The sequence below is a fragment of the Sus scrofa genome, chromosome 14 (assembly GCF_054392235.1).
Source record: "Sus scrofa isolate SSC_HxYL_T2T_F1_AM1 chromosome 14, Sscrofa_HxYL_maternal_Yorkshire_Landrace_v2.0, whole genome shotgun sequence".
NCBI classification, from domain to species: Eukaryota; Metazoa; Chordata; class Mammalia; order Artiodactyla; family Suidae; genus Sus; species Sus scrofa.
In genome coordinates this window covers 25,532,654-25,555,103 of record NC_139396.1, presented here as the reverse complement: position 1 = coordinate 25,555,103, position 22,450 = coordinate 25,532,654, and the positions used below count along the sequence as shown (strand labels likewise).

Genomic DNA, 22,450 nt, shown 5'->3' with positions numbered 1-22,450 from the left:
GCTACACAGCAGGATCCCATTACTAATCCATCCCGAATGCAACATTCTATATCTATTTACCCCAAGCTCCCAGTTCCCCCCACTCCCTCCCCTTCCCCCTTGGTTTTTTAAATTATAGTGTATTAATACTTAAATATTTACAAACATGAAGTTAGACATAAACTCCTTAGGCTTATACTTTTCACATCACTATAATGGCAAAAGAAATGAATTAAATACAAACAAACCCATAAAACTAATAAAGCCCAAATAAACAAAATCAACTAAATAGAAGAGGTTGTGTGTGTGTGTTTGCCATTTCTGGGACCGCTCCCTCGGCATATGGAGGTTCCCAGGCTAGGGGTCGAATCAGATCCATAGCCACCAGCCTACGCCAGGGCCACAGCAACATGGGATCCGAGCCTCGTCTGCAACCTACACCACAGCTCATGGCAGTGCTGGATCCTTAACCCACTGAGCGAGGCCAGGGATCGAACCTGCAACCTCATGGTTCCTAGTCGGATTTGTTAACCACTGAGCCACGACGGGAACATTTTTTTTTTTTGATGAAAATTAATCATTGCTTACCATGGAACTGGCTGCCTTAATGTTAGTTCTTTTGAGTGGCAGGGTTTGGCCTCTATTTGGCAATTAAGCATTCTTTTCTGCAACCTCATGGTTCCTAGTTGGATTCGTTAAACACTGCGCCATGACGAGAACTCTGCACATTATTTCTTATTTGTGATTATTGACACAAATTTTGGCTTGGGCATCACAACAGCGTGCCAGGCTTGTTTATAAGTGGTTATCCAGCTATATGAATTATATTTTTTCATATAATTTATTTTAGTGTATAAAGACAAACACAAATATTCAAAATGAAATTATTGGAGAAAACCTGGGGATCTTTGGGAATGCTCTCCATGGTCAGACGCTGAGATAACAGATGTCAGTGTGCTCTCCAAAATTGAAAAAGAGCTAATAATTGCAAGAAGCCATTACTGAGATAAGATTGCAAGTAAGGAGTTTCCCTTGTGGCTCAGTGGTTTAAGAACCTGACTAGTATCCATGAGGATGAGGGTTCGATTCAGTAGGTCAAGGGTGCAGCTAGGATCTGGTGTTGCTGTGGCTGTGGTGTGGTGTAGGCTGGCGGCTGCAGCTCCAATTTGACCCCTGGCATGGGAACTTCTATGTGTCCCAGGTTTGGCAGTTAAAAAAAAAAAGATTGCAAGTAAAATCCCAAATCAGGTAGAGTACCCATTTCTTGTCCTGCCTCCATCTCCTGACAGTGACCCCATCGTGCAGCATCTTAATTGGTTGGGAGGCTGCTACTTCTCTTTCATCTTGGATCTCCTTTGATCCCTGGTCAGACTACTGCTACCCGTAGCCCCCTACAAGGATGCCAGCGCCTGGCAAGGATGAGGCAAAGCAAAGCAGTGAGGTAGCATCTCTGTAAGGGAGGAAGAGCAGAGTGGGAAAAGGAATGACATGTACCAAATAAACCAATTTTCTGGACATGACTCCACCTTTCCTGTTACTCAGTAGGGAGGACAACTGGCCTCTTGGGGATGTCTAATTTATAGAGCTAGAATAAATAAATTACAGGGCTCTGCAGGATATTTAAAACTTTTACTACAAGATTAACAACATTAATAATTACTTTGGGGCTATGTTTCTGGAGAGATGAAGAGAAGAAGCATGAAGGGTGTTTTTTTTTTCTTTTTTCTCTCTTTCCTTTTAGTTTCCTTTGGTCCCTTGGTTTTTTGGGGGTTTGTTTGTTTGTTTTTTGTTTTTGTCTTTTTGCCATTTCTTGAGCCGCTCCCACGGCATATGGAGGTTCCCAGGCTAGGGGTCTAATCAGAGCTGTAGCCACTGGCCTACGCCACAGCCACAGCAACGCGGGATCCGAGCCTTGTCCTTGACCCGTGCCACAGCTCATGGCAATACCGGATCCCCAATCCACTGAGCAAGGCCAGGGATCAAACCCACAACCTCATGGTTCCTAGTCGGATTTGCTAACCACTGAGCCACAATGGGAACTCCTGGTCCCTCTGTTTTTCAAATTTTCTTTTTATCTCTTCCTGTGATTTTTCTCTTTGTCAAATACCTGGTCCTTGTAGGTGTTTGCTCCTGATTATTTTTCTCATCCCTGATTTTTTTTCCATACGTCACACTGGAGGTTAATTATCCGACTACAGAAGAAAGAAAATAATGATAAGACAATAGTAACACCAATATTATTCTCTCATGTTGGTATAATGTTTTTATGTTTTTATTATTATGTTTTCTTTTTACAGCTGCACCTGTGGCATATGGAAGTTTCCCAGCCAGGAGTCGAATCAGAGCTGCAGGCCTACACCACGGCCGTGGTAACACTGGATCTAAGCTGTATCTGCAAACTGTACCACAGCTTGTGGTAACACCAGATCCTTAACCCACTGAGCAAGGCTAGGGATCAAACCAGCACCCTCACAGGGACAACATTGGGTCCTTCACCTACTATGCCACAATGGGAACTCCTCATTTTTAAAAAATTCATTAAATATCATCATTTATAGTATCTCGTTCAATCCACAAAACAACCTAACAGAGTTATTATTTTTCTTTTTTACAAATAGGACACTGAAGCTCAAAGAAATAAAAGGTTTTTTCTCCTTCCTCTTCTCCTTTCCTGTTTCTTCTCACTTCATCCCTTCTTGAAAAACTCAGTCTTAAATCTATAGGCAGAGCTGAGTCAGATAAGGGTCTGGGCCGGGCTTGTGGGGGAGCTACAGTACCCCAGTGGGAGGGGGTGTTTGTGTCTCAAAACCTGACCAGAGTTGCTACAATATATTCACTAAATAGAATCAGTATTTGACAGACAGTGCTACCCACACTAAGGAAAACAGAACAAAACAAAACACAGGAGAAACGAACTCTAAGTAGATAAGACATTTAACAGAGATTTCAAAGCACCTTTTATAAATGTTTTAAAAATTCAAGAAAAAAATAACGACTCAACAAAGGATCTCAGAAAAGAAAAAAATTTTAAAAGAACTAATGGAAGTTCTGGTGTTGATGAGCATAATAACTGATATGAAAAATGTGCTCCATGGACTCCACAGTAGATTTGAAAGATCAGAAGAAGGAATCAGTGGGCATAATCTTTACCCAATCTAAAGATTAAAGATAAAAAAAGAGAAAAAAATGAGCACAGCCTTAGACACCTGTGAGATAGCATCAAACATAGCAAGATATATGTAATGGAGTCCCAGAAGGAGAGAAGAGGGAGATAAAAGGACAGAAAAATATTTGAAGAAATAATGTTTTTCCATTATTTCTCCCCAAATTTGGGGAAAGGCATTTAACATAATGATCAAGGAAAGTCAATGAACTCCATGTAGGGTAAGCCCTAAGGGATAAACATTTAAACATACAGTCAAACTGTTGAAAGCCAAAGCCAAAAAGAAAAATCTTGAAAGCGACAGGGGAAAAATGTCGTCACATGCAGAGTACAGAAAAATAACTAGCTTCTAACTTCTCAATAGAAACAAGAAAGCAGTGGAACGGAATTTTCTAAGTGTTGGAGAAAACCTATTAATATTCTTATTCTTCTTCTTCTTTTTTTTTTTTTTTTTTTTGCTTTTTGGGGTGCCGTACCCATGGCATATGCAAGTTCCCAGGCCAGGGGTCAAACTGGAGCTAAAGCTGCCGGCCTACACCACAACCACAGCAACACTGGATCCAATCCGCATCTGCAACCTACACCACAGATCACGGCAATGCCGGATCCTTAACTCACTGAGCAAGGCCAGGGATCGAACCAGCAACCTCATGGTTCCTAGTCGGGTTCGGTAACCACCAAGCCATGAAGGGAACTCCGGGAAACCTATTTTAGATCAAGAGTTCTATGCCCAGCAAAAGTATACTTTACAAGTGAATGTAAACTAAAAACATTGCCAGAAAGCAAAGACTGAGTAGAAGAGCTACTTCATAAGAAATATTTTTAAAAGTCCTTCAGTCAGTAAGAAAATGATACTGATGGTAACTAAAATCCCCAGGAAGAAATGAAGAGCATCAGAAATGACAAATATGTGGATAAATATAAAAGAAAATACAAATATATTTCCTTTACTTTTCTTCTGTCAATTTCCTTAAAAGACAGGGGGTTTTCTAAAGCAATACTTTGTTTTATTTTGTTTTGGCTGTGCCCGCAGCATGTGGAAATTCCAGGCCAGGGATGGAACCTATGCCATAGTAGTGACCCAAAGGCCGCTGCAGGGACAAAGCCGGATCCTTAACCTGCTGCACCACAAGACAACTCCTATAAAGCAATACTTATAACTATATTTTGGGTTTTATAATATGTAGATATAATGTACATGAAAATAATAACACAGAAGGGGAGGAGGAAATGGCACTATACTAGAGCAAAGATATTATATTTCATGAGAATTAAGTCAACAGTAACCTGAGGTATGTTGTGAAAAGATGCATGTTATAATTCATAGAACAACCACTGAGAAAATAACTGAAAAATACATCACTAAAAAGCTCAACATAGGAATTAAAGCAAATGCATTAAAAGCAAAAGCATAATTAGGCAGAAACAATGGCTTACAACAAAAGAAGGATATAAAGGGGAAATAGAAGAAAAAATATGAGATATATAGAAAACAAAAAGGAAGATGATAGATGTAAATCTAAATGTAATAATTACATTAGATTTCAATGGAGTGTACAGGCTGCTGAAAAGGCAAAAATTGTGAGATTGGATTTAAAAAAACAAGATTCAACTATATGCTATTCATAAGGGATACACTATAGATAAAAAAGTACAATTAGTGGAGTTCCCTGATGGCTCAGTGGGTTAAGGATTTGGCACTGTCACAAGATAGAGCATGCAAATAATAACCACATGAGAGCTAGAGTTGCTGTATTATTATTGGACAAAATGTATTTTAAATATTATTAGAGAACAAAATAGACATTTCACAATAATAAAAGGGTGTAAGTATCAGGAAGCTGTAATAGTTAAAATGTATATATCCCTAACGTAAATGCTTGAAATATGTTAATATGTAACTGAAAAAATTGATAGAAGTAGACAATTTAAAAATTATAGTTAAAAAAAAATTATAGGAGTTCCCATCGTGGCGCAGTGGTTAACGAATCTGACTAGGAACCATGAGGTTGCAGGTTTGGTCCCTGCCCTTGCTCAGTGGGTTAACGATCCGGCGTTGCCGTGAGCTGTGGTGTAGGTTGCAGACGCGGCTCGGATCCCGCGCTGCTGTGGCTCTGGCGTAGGCCGGTGGCTACAGCTCCGATTCAACCCCTAGCCTGGGAACCTCCATATGCCGCGGGAGCGGCCCAAGAAATAGCAGCAACAACAACAACAATAACAAAAAGACAAAAGACAAAAAAAAAAAAAAATTATAGTTGAAGATTTCAATACCACACTTGTAGGCTGGCAGCTGCAGCTCCAATTCAGCCCCTAGCCTGGGAACTTCCATATGCCTCAGGTGCAGCCCTGAAAACCAAAAAAAAAAAAAAAAAAAAAAAAGCAGTTGTACATCTGAAACTAACACAACAATTGTCAATCAACTACACTTCAATAAAAACAAATTAAAAATTTTTTTAAAAATGATACTACAACCTTGTTTATTTGTTTTTAACCTATAAAATGTTATATTTTTTACATATGGATTTATGACGGATTGCTAGGTTTCATTTGTATAAGAGAAATAAATACAAGTGAGTCATGATGAGTATAATTTTGAAATAAAAGAAATACTTAAAAAAAAAATATCTCCATGTACTACTGCTTGTTGATCGTTTCCCCTAAATGAATCTCTGAAGTTTTCTGAGAACTAATGTTTCACTAGGATGTTATGAGGAACAAGCCATGGCAGGAGCGGAGGGTCAGGTTTGGGCATCTGGCTGGATGAGAGAGTGGCTGATGGTTGCATAAATCAGAAAGGCTAGTAGGGAGTTCCATTGTGGCGCAGTGGAGATGAATCCTACTAGTATCCATGAGGACGCAGGTTCGGTCCCTGGCCTCACTCAGTGAGTTGGGGATCTGGTGTTGCTGTGAGCTGTGTTGTAGGTCATAGACCGGCTCCGGTCCCTAGTTGCTGTGGCTGTGGCATAGGCTGGCAGCTATAGCTCTGATTAGACCCCTAGAAAAAAAAGAAAAAAAGACGGCAGAGGGGGGTAGTAGCCAAATCCAGAAATCCAGAAAAGAGTATAAGAAAAGGAGGGAAGTAACTGGCCCCCACCAGCCTCCCAGCAAATGAGGGCTAAGTATCCTAGAAAGAGGTTTTGAGACATGAAAGATTCCCTAGTATGTTTGGGGAATTTAGAGTCATTCAGCAAATTATGGGGCCAGAGCAAAGGACAGGGCGAGGGGTGGGAAGGGAGGGGGAGTTCATCCAGATTAGGAAAAAGTGTGATATGCCAGGGCAGGGCACTTGCGTTTATCTTACAGGAAGCAAAGTCAATGAAGGACTTTCGGCACGGAAAAAGATATGATGGAATATACAGATCAACGCTTTGGCGCTGGCGAGGCAGATGGATTGGAGGTGTCGAGAGACGGAAAGGCCAGTTAGGAGACTATTGACACATCCAGGTGAGAGATTTGCTTGAACTAAGGTGGTGACAGTGGGTATGGATTGGGGAGAGTATTGATGAATGAAATATTTTGAAAGCAAAACCGGCAGGGCTTGGAGATGGTGGGGGATAAGGTGGCTGGAGGGGTCGTGAGTGACGCACGATTCTCAGGCTTGGGGATGATGTAGATGCTGGAGACAATCCATCAAATTCTGGGAACGAAGGGGGAAGAGGAAGCTGAGGGTAAAGCTGGGGAAGATAATATGAGATGGTTTCCTAGAATCGATTGAATTTGAGAGAAATCTATAGGAAATTCATAGAAAGACATGGAGCATGAGGCTTATAACTTATTTTTATCCTTTGCAGTTTTATATCTATGAGAAAAGTCTTGGATAGCACTAAAGATTTGGAAACCATACATAGCTGGGTGTTAATTAAAACCATGGGAGTGGATATTATATTGTTAGAAAAGAACAAATGAAGACTGTAGAAAAAAAGAAGGTGGATGATGGACAGTAAGAGACACTGAGATGCGGGTGCAGGGGGAGGGTCCTGCAATCACAGAGGAGCAGAGAAAGAGTTCCTGCTGCAGCTCAGCAGGCTGAGAACCCAACTGGTATCCATGAGGATGCAAGTTCGATCCCTGGCCTCGCTCAGTGGCTCAAGGATCCGGCATTGCCATGAGCTGTGGTGTAGGTCGCAGATGTGGTTCAGATCCCAAGATGCTGTGGCTGTGGTGTAGGCCAGCTGCTACAGCTCTGATTGGACCCCTAGCCTGGGAACCTCCATATGCCGCAGGTGTGGCCCTAAAAGGAAAAAATAAAACAAAACAAAGGAGCAGAGAAGTGGAAGAGCCAGGAAGGACTTGCACCACACAAAGCCAAAAAAGTAAGTTGTAAAAATGGTGGGAGTGGCCGACATATGAACTCCAGCTGAGTGTCAAGATAGGATGTGGTTAGAGTGGTTTCCATGGAAGGCAGGTGACTAAAGCCTGAGCAATGGTTCTGTTAGTGATGGGGAAGTGAGAAATGGAGACAGTCAGTGCCAATTATTTTTCAAGATGCTCACCTGCCAGGGGGAGGAGAGAGATCCGGCAGAAGCCAGGGGTTGAGAGGCAAAACCAAGGAATGTTTCTCATGTTTCTCTCTTTATCTGTTTCTGGATAACACAGACTTGAACATGCCGAAAAGCTGAAGGGAAGGAGCCAGCGAGAGCGTCTGGTACTATAGAAGTGAGAAAATGAAATGAATAGCGAAAAGGTCCAAATTGGTTTGGGACCATATGGGCCCCTGGGTGGAGCTCAGGAAAGGCAGAGTTTGGGAATGTGGCTTCTTTTCTAGGACTTTTTGGGAGGGCAGGTCAGGAGCAGGGTGGAGGTTGAGTCCATGTCTGGGTAACGTGGCAGTGCGTGGACTGCCAAGGGGATGTCTGTGTCCCGGATCCAGAGGTTCTCCTGGGAGGACATACAAATTATTATTATTATTATTATTATTATTATTATTATTATTATTATTATTATTGTTATTTTGTCTTTATGCCTTTCCTAGGGATGCTCCCACAGCACATGGAGGTTCCCCAGCTAGGGATCGAATCGCAGCTGTAGCCACCGGCCTACACCACAGCCACAGCAGTGCAGGATCCGAGCCGTGTCTGCGACCTACACCACAGCTCATGGCAACGCCGGATCCTTAACCCACTGAGCAAGGCCAGGGACCGAACCCGCAACCTCAAGGCTCCTTGTGGGATTCGTTAACCACTGCGCCACGACGGGAACTCCCCGACATACAAATTATTGATGTACAATCTCTGCCTGCCCTGGCTTAGTCCCCTGAATGTACCTAACTTGTGTACTCTTCTCCTTTTTAACCGTAGATTTTTTTTTTTCTTAAGTTAGACAATTGGGGCCCTTAGAAACGATCTGATACGTTCGTTTTCAGATGAGGAAGTTCTGATCTAAGCAGCACTTAGCTCAAAGCCATGCAGCTAGAAGAGGAGGGTTGGGATTGAAGCCAGGCTTCCGGCTCCCTGTCCTCTGTTCCTCCAGTTTTACAGTTCGGCCTTACACTGCTTGCTGGTCACTGGCCTAGGATATGCGATAACTGTTTCCCTGATTATTATTATTCTTTTTGTCATTGAATGTCATTCATGTGCTAAGGCGGACATAAGCTATTTCTGCTCTGCCCTTCCCTCTTTTGTCACAAGACACTTGGTCTCACGCAGCTGGTTGGGCAAAGAGCTTAGCAAGGAGTTTCCACAGAATTTCTCTTTGTTTCCATGCTGCCACCATCATTCTTGCACACATAGAGGTGAAATCTGCCAGTGATAATAAAAACAATTTTTTGAGCTCCTGCTGTGGTGCAACAGGACCAGCAGAGTCTCTGGAGCCCTGGCCCAAGGCAGAGTGGGTTAAAGGAAGCTGGCTGTGCTGCAGCTGCAGCTAAGGTCACAACTATGGCTCGGATCTATCCGATCCCTAGCCACGGAACTCCATATGCCGTGGGATGGCCAAAAAATAAAAATAAAAACAAAAACAAAATAGAAAAATGATTTCTTTAGCCCTTACCAGGTGCCAGGCACTGAGCTAAAGCGCTTTACTTAATTCCGTGAGTAGGAATGAGTGGACTGAGGTACAGAGACAGACCTCACACACCTTGACCAAGGTCACCTAACAAAGGGGAGGGGCCTGGATATGAACAAGGCCAAGGCCATCTGGCTGACAGACTACACACGCATCTCTGAGATGACAGTGCGGAGGTAGAGGGCTCAGGCCTGGCAAGAAGGAAGTTACCTTCTCCTCAGTGTCCCCGGGGCCCATGTGGCTTCCTCAGCTCTGCTCCTGCCCGCTGCCAGTGCCCTGTCCCCTGGGAACCCATCGTCACCGTGTCCTCCTCCTCTACTTCCTGCTCTCCCTGAACCCTCCTCCAGAGGAAAAACCATTCTGGCAAATCAAGCCTGACTCTAGTGAATTATGTTTCTCCAAATTGCTACATTAATAAGGGCCGTGTGTTCCTAGAGGATCATTAATTACAGACACATTTTTATTTCCCACTGAAATATGGCCTGTGTTTCTGCTCCATGCAGCTCAGGCGCGATCTTGCCAATGAGCCCGTGTGTTGCTTTTGACATCTGTCTCTGACTGTCCCAGGAAACAACCCTTGCAGTTCCCTGCTCTCCACATCTTTCTTCCTCCTGCTATGCATGGCTTTCCCAAGTGCCCCCTGTGCCAGCCTGGAAGGATGGGAAGTCACCCTTTTTTACTCGTTGAAACTGGTTGTCATTGCTGCTGGGGACAGTGCGGGACAGCAGGGGTGAGGGGGTCGGTCAGATGATGCCCTGAGGATGTCCCCTCCCTATCTATCCAGAGACCTCCCGGGGAATAGTTTCATCAGGTTTGAGGTGATTCCAGCAATTGGGACATTCTGAGCCAGGTAGGAGGCGCTGAGTCCCTGCCACCACCCACACAGCTTCTTTGAACTGGCTCTATGGATGGATCCCACTTTCAGGCCCAGCCCCGGAGCATGCAGGACCGAGGAGGGAAACTGGCAGGAGCACTCTGCTTCCCCCCTCTGCTGGACTTGGAGCGAGTCATTCCCATCTCGAGGTCACTCTCCTTTGCTCCAGGGCTGAGACAAAGGACCTCCTATGTGTATAACCCAGAAACTGAAGCAGTTCCTACTCCCCCTGCCTTGTTCCTATCCATAGAAACCCCCTGAATGTCCACTCCCTAATCTCCCTGGACACCTGCTTAGAACCTCAGTCTCCCTCTGCATCAGTGATGTGCAACCACAGCTGCCTGTCAGGTTGCAGAGGGGAGAAAGGTTGTAAAAAGCTCCATGCCTCGGCCACCCCCCACCCCCAGACCCATTCAGCATCTCAGAGAGTGAGACCCAGGCCCCAGGAGTTTATAAAGCTTCTCCAGGGATTGCAATATGCAGGGACTGGAAGAAATGGTTCCAGTCTTTGCTCCTCGAAGTGGAATCCATCAACCACACCATGAACATGGCCTGAGAGCTTATTAGAAATGCAGACTCTCAGGCCCCACCCTAGACAGACGGCATCAGATTCGTCTACATTTTAATAAGCTCTCCAGGCAATTTGTAGGCCCTTTAGAGTTGGAAAAGTACTCCAGCTCAAAATGTTTTTCAAACTTGAGTGTGCGAAAGAATTACCCAGAGAGCTTGTTAAAAATAAAAATCCAGTTCAGTCAGTCTGGGGTGGGGCTGGGGGTCTGCTTTTTTAACAAGACCCCCAGTTAGTTCAGCCGCAGAGGGTCCTGGGATCACGCCTGGGGATGTGCAGCATCTAGAGTGTGGGCCTGGTAACCCTGACCAGGCTCTCCATCCCGGAGGGGCCTTGCTTGGAGAGGAGAGACCTCCTGGGTTGGAAGGTTGGAGCCCTTGTCCTTGCCTTCACTGGCTGAGCTCCTTGGGCCCCTCTGAGACAGGGCCTCTGCCCACAGTGCTCGGCCAACTCCTTTACCTTGCCAAGATCTGTTTTTTTTTTTTTTTAAGAGCTCACTATTTTTTTAATTGAGGTATATTGTGCATAACATAAAATTCATCATTGCAAAGTATACAGTTCAGTGATTTTTCAGGACATTCACTCTGCTTGGCAACTATTACCACTATCTCATTGCAAAACATTTCCATCACTCCCCAAAGAAACCCTGTGCGCATTAGCCGTTAGTCCCCTTTTCCCCTCCTCCCCTGCCCTGGCACCCATCCATCTACTTTCTGTCTCTATGGATTTGCCTCTTCTGGGCATTTCATATCAATGGCATCTTACAGTGTGTGATCTTTTGGCTCTGCCTTCTTTTGCTCAGCATAAGGTTTCAGAGTTCATCCATGTTGTCATGTGTAGCCGGTCTGCATTTCTGGGTTCCCTGTCTACTGCCTGAGGGCATACTTGGCCTTGAGTTGTCCTTAGAAGAGCTGACATGTCTTTCTATGGCCTTTATTTCCTCGCCCCTTAGCTGCCTCCCAACAAGCCTCCAAAGACCGTAGCCCTGGCTTCAGGCTGGTTACCACCAGAGGTCATTGGAACAAGAAGATTGCTTCTGGGTCATGTGGTCCAACTTTCTCATTTCCCTGATGAGGAAACTGGAACCCAGGGAGGCTTTCCTGCACCTGATCTCCAGGACACTCCAGGGCTCCCAGGGTGGAGAGAAGCAGAGGCTGTGGGAATGGGGAGGACAGAGTCAGGGAGGAAGGATGAGACCCTGGGAACAGAGAGGGACCCCAGGAGGCATCGTGCCCAAGTCTGGTACACATCCTCCTGAGGAGAGAAACATGAAGCCTAACACTGAGATTTATATCTGGGATTTTCAAGTTTTCAGAAGATAGTGCTGAAGAGACACATTTATTGAGAGATGATAAATTCCCTCTTTGCAGATTTATTAGAACTGGTATAGAGCTGGATCATAGATTTTTTTGGCAAAAGCCCTTAAACTTTTATGTCCCATCATAATGGTAAATGAAGTCCAGCAAACAGTTTAAATAATTCTTGATTACATGATCCTCCCCAGCTGCTCGTTCCAAGCCTCTTCCCCTCCACTTGGGCCAGGCCCGTGGGAGGAGGCATTTCCAGGCCCCCTTGGAGACTAAGCATAAGGGAATAAAGTCTTTAAAATGGTAAAGGGTTGCTTCAGGCCAGAATCCAGGAACTAAGCTTACCAAGAATATAGTATGGGTGTTGTCTCATATGTAAATAGATTAAACTGATTTTTCAAATTGAATATCTACTATGTCAGAGGTCCTTGAAGATTTGATGTCTCATCGTAATGCTATGAAGGAGATTGTTTTATATGAATGTTCTTCATCTCCTCCTCCTCCTCCTGTTCCTCTTTTCTCTGTTTTGGCTTCACTGAGCTCCTTGGAACACCAAGCCAACAGCACACCAACTATGTGTGCTTCCTGCATCCTTGCTGGGAAGTCTCTTCTCCCAGATATACTTAACGACTTACTTCTCCACTTCCTTCAGTCTTCTGCTTCAATATCATTTACCTAGAGAGACCTTCTCTAGTCATCCCACCATCCAGTAGACTTCTCTATTATTTTTTTCTCTCTTCTGCTTTACAACTCCATATATCACAAAGAATCTAATGGCAAAAGCATCAAAAAGCACTTCACAAAAGTAGACAGATAGATGGCAAATAAGCCCATGAAAAGATGCTCAGCATCGTTCGTTGTTAAGGAAGTACCACTTCGAAGCACAGTCAAAACCATTATGGCCACCAGAGAAGGATAAAAATGGTTTCTCCACTGCCTGTTGGCTTCTCCTTCCATAGCCCTCACCTGGGCTTCTCGTTGACTTGGATTAGAGTTTTCTTGATTTTCAGCCCCTTTCTTTATTGTCCCCAGAGCCTCTGATCTCATAGCTGGGATATGATAGGCTTTACCTGTGCTTCCACCTCTGCCCAGCTGATTGAGTTGAAGTCTCCAACTACAACCATGAATTTATCTATTTCTTCTTGCAGTTTCATCAGGTTTTGCTTCATACATTTGAAGCTCTGTTTTAGGTGTAAAAGCATGTCTTACTTATGAATTGACTGTTCCATCAATATGAACTAACAGTCTGTATGCCTGGTGATATTATTTACTCTGAAATCAGCTGTGTCAGATATTAATGTAGCCACTCCACTCCAGCTTTCTTTTGATATGTAGTAGCATGGTGTTTCTTTTCCACCCATCTTTTACTTTTAAACTATTTGAATCTTTATATTTAAAATGAATCTCTCTCAGGCAGTGGTGTATACTTCTCTTGCTTGTTAATGAAATCTGGTAACCTGCCTTTTAACTGAGATATTTGTTTCATTTACATTTAATGTATGATTATTGATATGGTTAGGTTTAAATATCTCCTAAATTTTTTTTTTCAATTTGTCCCATCCCTTCCTTTTCCCCACTTTCTTTTTCTGCCTTCTTTTGGATTGAGGGATTTTTAATATTTTACCTTACCTCCTTTGTTGGTTTGTTAGCTATATTCTCCCTTTTTAAGTGATTATGTTAGTATTATAGTGTACAGTTTTAATATTTCATAGTTAAATTTCAAGCCATATTATACCACTTCACATGTAGTGCATGAATTTTATGACAATAAGCTCCAATTTTTCTCCTCCTGAACTTTCTACAATCATTCTATATTTACTTTTACATATATCATAAAACTTATATCATGTTATTATGCTTGATTTACAGTCAGTTATGTTTTTTTGAGTTGTATTGAAATATAGTTGATTTACAATGTTGTGATAATTTCTGCTGTATGACAGAGTGATTCAGTTATACATATACACATCTGTTCTTTTTCAGATTCTTTTCCCATCCGGGTTATCACAGAATATTGAGTAGAGTTCCCTGTGCTATATACCAGGTCCCCATTGACCATCTACTCCATACACAGTAGTGTGCATATGGCAATCCCAAACCCTCAATAAAGTCCGTTATCTTTAAAAGAGATTTTTAAGATAAAAGATGAAAACAGCTCATATTTACTGCTACATATTTCTGATGTCCCTCCTTCATCTGTGTAGATTTTGGATGACATCATTAAAACAAGAAATGTGGTTTCCGTGGGTTAGTAATTGGGAGACGCTTAGCTGGGTGGTTCTGACTCAGGGTCTATCATGAGGTTGCAGTCACGCTGTGACTGGCTACAGTTATCTGAAGGTGCTGGAAAATCTGATCCCAAGAAGCCTCCATTCCTTACCTTGTGGGGCTTTCCTCAGGGCTGCTCAAATGTCATGGCATCTAACCTCCCCTGAACAAGCAATGATAGATAGATAGATAGATAGATAGATAGATAGAGAAATAAAGAGATAGAGGAGAGAGCTAGAGAGATAGAGAGACAGACAGGTAGATAGCACCAGCTTCCAAGATGAAAGCTAGTCTTTTTTTTATCACCTGCCATCCTCATACACCATCCCTTGTGTCTCATGATATTGGTGATACAGACCTGGCCTTGTCTAAGGGACAGCACAAGGGTGTGAACACCCGGAGGTGAGGATGACTGGGAATCATCCTTGAAAGGCTGACTGCCCACCTTGGTCTTGCTGGACTCCCAGTGTTGTTTCTTCAGCTCAGATGCTGGTCTTCTCCTGTGTTTCCCCTCCCTGCTCTGCTGCCTGGAAACTTTCCCCGGGCAGGAAGGTGGACAGTCATAGGGCTCCTCTTTTTTGTCTTTTCTCTTTCATGCATCATTGTCCTGTGCTACTGGATCTCAAATAGTCTGAGAACCATTGTTTTATATATGTCATCTGTTTCTTATTTATTTCAGGAGGGGTGGTAAATCTGGTGCCTTTTATTCCATCTTGGCTGGAAGTGAAAGTCTCAATTTTTATAGACATTCCAGTCATTGGCTAAGCTTTAAATCTGAGAACAGATGTTTTCTGAGAGAGAGAGAGAGATGAAATGGGTGGGTAGTCTGGGGGGGCCTGGAAAGTTGTGGTGAAGCTGTGGTTTCTTGAGCACATGGGAGTGGAAGGCAGGCTGAGGAGCACATTGACACAAACGGCAAATGGGATGGAAATTGACCTTGTTTTATCAAGGGCCCGTCTCGATGATTTCCATCTCCACCCCTTTTGGCATTATTCCTTTCCCCACGGTGTCCCTTTGAGAGAGCTTTGTCCCAGATTTGTCCCCTTGTGGATTTCTTGCTTCGGATCAAGATAATACAAGACCCTGAGTGAGACAGAAGACTCAGGAAGCCCTGCCCTGGAAGGGGTGCTGGGGCATCGGGAAGAGAGAACAGGGCCAGGAGCTGTTTGTGGATGATGGCACAGACCTGCCCACTAAGGAGAATGCTGATCACTGTCTCCAGCATCTAGCTGTCTTCACTGACTCCAACACTGTTAATTTATTCATCCATTTATTTCTTTCTTTCCCTCTCTTCCTTCCTTCCTTCTTTTTTTTTTTTTTTGTTTTGCTTTTTGGGGCCGTACCCACAGCATATGGAGATTCCCCAGCTAGGGGTCCAATCAGAGCTACAGCTGCCGGCCTATGCCACAGCAGCAGCAACGCAGAATCCGAGCCACATCTGCAACCTATACCACAGCTCACGGCAATGCCGGATCCTTAAACCACTGAGTGAGGCCAGGGATCAAACCTGCAACCTCATGGCTCCTAGTCGGATTCGTTTCTGCTGTGCCACAATGGGAAATCCTTTCTTTCTTTCGTTCTTTCGTTTGTTCTCTCGTTCTCTCTTTCTCTCTTCTTTCTTTTATATGGGAGCACCCATGGCATATGGAAGTTGCCGGGCTTCCATGCTGGTTCCTTTAACCCACTATTCTGGGCCAGGATTGAACCCCTGTCTCTGAAGCAACCCAAGTCCCTACAGTCAGATTCTTAACCCACTGTGCCACAGCAGGAATGCCTATTTATCCATTCTAATTTTTCATCTTTCCTGAGCATCTACTAATCTGCCAGGCAGTTGGAGCACAGCCGTGAGCAATACATGCACATTCCACGTGCCCCTGGAGTCTACATCCTAGCAGGAGAGGAGTAGTAAAGCAATCTTGATACATTGCCAGGGAGAGGCCCTGGTGCCAGGCAAGTGTCCATCAAAGGGACCCAAGGAAAGGAGGAGGTCTGGGAAGAGGTGAGTGTCTTGTTGCCTTCTGGCAGTCACCCATACCTCCTCCCTTCCCTCCAGTGGCCTGGGCCTTTCTGGGGGCGGCTTTTACATCAAGGCATTAACGTAAGTCAATACCGTCCCAGACTCGGTTCGTGTGCCCAGGTGCTGCCAAGGTGGATCCAGCTACTCTGCAGAGTCAGTTCTTCATGACAGAGTCAATATGCATAGGATTAAAGCACACATGGATTTTTGTTTTATGCCTTTTTGGGAGTCTCAGAGTCCCCTGGCTTTCTGTGTGAATTTAAAGTGGTTGATTTTTCCTGATCCCTGATTTTATCAATGGAACAGTGAGATTTCTTATCCCTCTTCCTTATGTGCAGACAGCCATGCCATGGAAAGCACACAGGCCAAATGGGGGTGGGATGCTGCGCTAAAACATGGGTGTATGTATGTCTGTGTGTGTATCTGTCTGTGTGTTCCTGGGTGAGTGTGCTTGTGTGCCTGTGTGTGCGTGCATGCCTGTATCTGTGTGTGCATGTCTGTGTCTCTGTGTATATGTTTGTGTGTGTGTGTGTGTGTGTGTGTGTGTGTGTGTGTGTGTGCATGCGTGTATGTAGAACGCTCCAGCTGGGGCCATTTGGATGCAGTTGTTTGGATGTGGTTAGGGATCTTATTTTCACTCCTTGTTGATCTCTGATCCTCACCATCCCTGATAATGTATGTCCCCAATGTCCCCCATGGTGTGCCACCCCCTTCTAATGCCTGCTCCCAGCCACCTGTCTTTCCCGGGTCAGCTCCGTCTTGCTCCATGTCCTCATTCCCTTGCTGACCCACTGACTCTGTGACCTTCCTCTTTCTCCTTCTTAGTGGAATGCAGGCCCTGCCCACTTCTTCTGCAGACCAGCCCTTCTCCGGCCACACCCACACCCTCTGACCTCAGCAGTCCAAATTTGCTGACCCAGAGGGATGTGTGTCCACACGTGTGATGGGAGTGTGTAGTGTCTTAACTCTCTTGGGACTGGAAACCTAAGAGGGGAACGATGCTAGTGCCCAGTCCTAGTTTATCTTCCAAATTAGACGACTTAGACGCCTCTGGTACATGACCACTCTGCACACAGTCAGCCAGCCTGTGACGGCTGATGATGCCCAGGAGGACAGAGAGAATAGGGACTTTTTAAATTTTATTTTATTTTATTTTGTTTGTTTATTTATTTATTTATCTTTTTAGGGCTGCACTCATGACACATGGAGGTTCCCAGGCTATGGGGTCAAATTGGAGCTACAGCTGCTGGCCTACACCGTAGCCACAGCAATGCGGGATCCAAGCCGCATCTGCGACCCACACCACAGCTCACGGCAACGCCGGATCCTTAATCCACTGAGTGAGGCCAGGAATTGAACCTGTGTCCTCATGGATGCTAGTCAGATTCCCTTCCACTGAGCCACGATGGGAGCTCCGAGGGACACTTTTGAATGTGCTAAGTATGAGCTTTGCACACATTAACTGGTATAAATCAGACGTTCTGTGGGCTAAGGATTTGCAGATAAAGACGAAAGCTAAGAGAGGGTCAGTAACTTGCTTAACGTCACACAGCGACAAAAAGGCAGAGCTGAACCTTGAACCTCAGTAATCTGGCTCCTGAGACCAAAACAGCCATGTGCTTTGTTGGTCAAAGGAAAAAGTGGCTTCTTGAAAAGAAAATCATCAGCTCCTGGTAAGGGAGGTCAAAGGAAAAGGAAAGCAGTGCTTGTGAAAGTACTCTTTAGGGGGAATTCGGTGGTTTGGGCCTGGTGCAAGGTGCATGGCAAGGAAGGTGCCTGAGATTCTAGAAAGAGTACAGCTGGACTGATCTGCCGCACAAGCTCACCCTCTCCAGAATGGGGCCTGCCTACAGGACCATCAGCTCAGGTAACCGAGACAACAGCTGCCAAGCATCTGGTACGTCCTGGGCACTTGAGAAGTGAGAGCTCTGATTCTATTTATGGATCTGGGAAGATATATCCAGTGTGGTCAGGTCAGGTGGCACAGGTCCCATACTGGTAACATTTAAATTGCACAGTTTTTGATTTTATTTTTTTTTCTGGCTTTCATGTCATTCATTGAGCTTTAACTAAAGAGATACCACTGTATTCAGATACAGGAAAACCCGATTCACCTGAGCCGTGACAGGGGCCAGAGAGGTGGGTGATCTGTGGGTTTGGATGCATTTGGGGTGGGCTCTTGTATAAAGTATAGAAGTTCCTGCTGTGTTGCAGTAGGTTAAGAATCTGACTGATTGCAGCAGCTTGGGTCGCCGGGGAGGTGTGGGTTCAATCGCCAGCTCACTGCAGTGGATTAAAGGACCCAGCATTGCCATAGCTGTGGTGTAAGCTGTAGCTGCAGCTCAGATTCATTCAGTCCCTGCCCTGGGAATTTCCATATGCTGTGGGTGTGGCCATTAAAGAAAAATAAATAAATGAGGGGAGTTCCTGTTGTGGTTCAGTGGGTCAAGAACCGACCTAGCGTCTGTGAGGATGTGGGTTCAATCCCTGGGCTTGCTCAGTGGGTTAAGCCAAGGTGTAGGTTGCAGACGAGGCTTGGATCCAGCCAGGGTTGCCATGGCTATGGCATAGGCTGGCAGCTGCACCTCTGATTCGACCCCTAACTCGGGAATTTCCGGATGCCGTGGGTATGACTGTAAAAAGAAAAAACGCAGAGTCCTAGGCCCGACACAGACCTACTGAATCACACGGTGTGGTGGGGGTGGTGCCTGAGAATATGCATTTGACAGTGACACCCAGGAGCTATCATGTCTACTGAGGTTTGAGGACCACGACCGCCTTTCCCCTCAGGGGGTCTCAGTGGACCTGCAGGTACCCTGGCTAATTCTGGAAGCCGTGCCCTATTTCAGGGCAGCAGGGCAAGAGGGGACAGCGTTGACAGCCTCATTTCCTGACCTGAGACTATCTGGAGTGGTTGGATCACCACCTCTCTCCAAACTGCTTAGGATGGGGAACTCGCCTTAACCACAGAAGGAACGTCATTGTTGCCCTCAGGCCCCTTGGTTGTCTGCAGCCCACAGACCCAGCAGGTGAGCATGATGTGACCTGCAGCCTCCCTCTCCCTGGTCCTACAATGCTCTTCTCTCCCCCGCAACTGGGACAGCGGGAGCCAGGAGCTTCGTGCCCAAGGCTGCAGCTGCCCTCCTGGGGTGCTCTGCCTTCTGAGAGCTGGGAGGCTTTTCAGTATTCTAAATGGTTTTTCCTGTGTTGGGGTGGAACCAGCCCACTCCATGAGCAAAATCTATAGCTCCGAGAAGAGGCAGAAAATTGGCAAGGCTTAATAAACCTCATGCCTGACGTGCTCCTGTGGCTATATATCAAAGGGAAAACAAATATATTGACTAATTCCTCTCGGAAGAACATCCATAAATTACAGTTGTTTGAAACCAGCCCGTTGTGCAAAAAGGTTACGGATGATGTAATTTGCACCATTATATTACTATGCTGTGCCCAGGTTTTAACTTCTCCCGAGCCTCTTAGCTCTGAGTGTGGGAAGGGCCCAGCATCCTGGAAGACAGGTGGTTTTGGGGAAGAAAGCTAATAATACCTTGCTTTTGTCTTCTCTGGGGTCCCTCCCACCAAGGGCTCTGTGTGACCCCCACTGTGAAGGGTTTGGCTTTCTAGCAGCAGGATTAAGACTCTGTCTGTGGGCTGGGGAAGAGGGAATGTGTCACAAGTTAATTGATACTTTCTAAGACCCCATGCTCTGGACTAGGGGCCATGGACATGTCTGAGTCCGGATCTGAGCCAGGACAACTTCCACTGTCAAATCCTCATGTGGGAATTTACACCGCCAGACCCTATTCCTCCCCTCACAGCCCCATGACCCTCTTTGGACGGGACTGTATCTCCTAAGCTTATCTTAGGTGTTAGGGGTATTTCCTTTGCTTGGATGCCTGAAAGTGCCCATCTGCAGAGCCAAGGGGATATTCCAGCAGTGCTCTACGCAGGTCAAGTATAAACCTTCACGTATAGCCAGAGGATACCCTCAAAACCGGCCCGAGGCTCCTGAGGTTCTGGTGACTGTTATTGTTCCCATTGACCAGATGAGAAAACTGAGCCCAGCAGGTTCGAGCTGCCCTCACAGCCAATGACAAGCGGACCTAGTGGGACCACCTGTGTCCTGGCTCCTTGGCCCACATCCCTTCCTAATAGATTGTTGGCTTCCAAGCTTAGATGCAGGTCAGAAATCACTGGCGTTGCTTGAAATGCAGATTACAGGGTTCCAAACCCAGAGGCGTAGACTCTGCGTCTGCATTTTTCTTTTTAACGTGACTCAAGTGGTCATGATGTACCCAGATCCAGAACTCCTGGAATTGGACAAAAGGCCTTTTGGTGGAAGCTGGATGGCCATGTCTTTCCCTGGCATCCCTTGCTGATCTGGGACCCAGGAAGACAGTGGTTCTGTGGCTGGTCCTGTTCCACTGTGACCTCCTGACTCCCCAGACTGTGCTGAATGAACCCCTTTCTCCAGAGCTTGCTTCTAACACAGGAGCAGGGTAAACGGGGAAACTAGGAGCCCCTCCACTGGCCAGACATTTTGGGAAAGTGAGGGATCATGGAAGGGAGTGAAGAGGACAGTCAACTGGCAGAAGGACAGAGCCCGTGTCGGAAAACTGGAGCTTGAATCGAGCATCACTAGTTGGCTCAATTTGCTTATTGGACAAATCAGTCGATCGAGTTTCCGGGTGTTACGTTCCTACTGTGTCAGGAGGGCTGTCACCCCCACTCCCCCAAGGCACCTTCAGTCCCCTCCTGACCCAGCCCCAAGCCTGAGCCCCTCACTTCCAGATCCAGAGCGCCTGGGCAGCATGTCTGGGGAAGCAGAAGGAGCTCGGCTGACGCAGGCGGACACCCCGGGTGCCTGATTGCAATAATTGCTTGATGTTTTGTATTTGTCTACATATCCTCTGTCAGTGGCAGCCACCCACTCGGTTTCTCTCAGAAAGCCTCTCACGCTCTCTCTCTCAGACACACATATTCACACGTACACACAAATACACATGGCTGCAGGCCCAGCTTGGCCGGCTCCCTGCCGTCTATTCACAAGGCAAAAATAACCACAGACACGCTCACGGAGGAGGCTGGTTGGACTGCTGGTTGCTCTCCTCCTCTGATGACAGCCCTGGAAGCCACCCGTCCTCTCTACGTGCCCTTAGATGGTCCAGCTGAGAGGCTGTGTGGGGGTGGAGGGAAGACAGAATGGGGTCCTGCTCGCCCTCTCTCCCTGCGGTATTTTCGTGCTTGCCCTCTGGACACTTCAGGGCTCAGAGGACCGGGGTCAGGAAGAGGACTGTTTATGAATGAAGTATTGCAGAGGAGCCCAGATTTGTTTGCTGGGTGCCTATAACCCAGATCTGTGGCCACGGCAGACGTCGAGTCTGGGGACCGCTCTGACCACATGATTCGGCCTTGAACTTGGATCCAGAATATCAGGAGCTGTCTTAGCTGCATCCCTGTCTGGTCCAGAGGGTTTGACGCCTCCCTTCCTAGTTACTATGTGCTTGTCATTGTTTGGCTTTAGTTTTGATTTTATTTTTATTTTTAATTATCATACCGTAACCTTGAGCGTTTTAGGGGTGTTCGGGGGTCTGTGAATTTGAACACATGTATATGTTCATGTAGCCATTACCACAGGACACAGAACAGCTCCACCCCCACTCCCACTCCCTCAGGCTTTCCCACATCCCCAGCTGGTTCTCCATCACGGTAGTTTTCTTTTCCATCAAGTCATGCAAATGGAATATACAGTATATAGCCTTTTGAGACTAGTTTCTTTCACCCAGCATGTCCTTGAGATTCATCCAAGCTGTCCCTTGTATTGAGTGTTTGCTCGTTCTTATTGCTGAGGACTACTCCATTGTGCAGAGGCACCATAGTTCATTTATCCATCCATCCATGGAAAGGCATGGGGTTAGTTCTGCTTTTAGATGATTCTGAAGAGAGCTTCTATAAAATTCACGTTTAGACTTTGTGTGAACCTAAATTTGTATTTCCCTAGGGTGAATGCCCAGGAGTGGGATCTTGGCTCATATGGAGATATATGTATAACTTTATAAGAAACTGCCAAATCACTTTCTAGAGAGATCCTGTCATTTTGCGTTCCCATTAGCAAGGTATGAGAGGTCTAGTTAGTCTGGATTCTCACTAGCACTTGGTATTGTCGGTATTTTTAATTTTAGAGATTCTAGTAAGTATGTAGTGGTATCTCATCGTGTCTTTAATTTGCATTTCTCAAATGGCTAATGATGTTGAACAATTTTTTATGTGC

The 22,450-nt window shown here is 45.5% G+C and overlaps 1 long non-coding RNA gene across 1 annotated transcript in view; it reads left to right on the top strand.

Annotated features, from left to right (window-relative positions):
- LOC102166756 (uncharacterized) overlaps positions 1 to 6,570 on the top strand; it is a 283,514-nt gene extending 276,944 nt beyond the window's left edge. The window contains exon 5 of the long non-coding RNA XR_014826892.1: positions 6,446 to 6,570. This is a non-coding gene — a long non-coding RNA (uncharacterized LOC102166756). The remainder of the gene's footprint in view (positions 1 to 6,445) is intronic.
- The last annotated feature ends 15,880 nt before the right edge of the window (positions 6,571 to 22,450 follow it).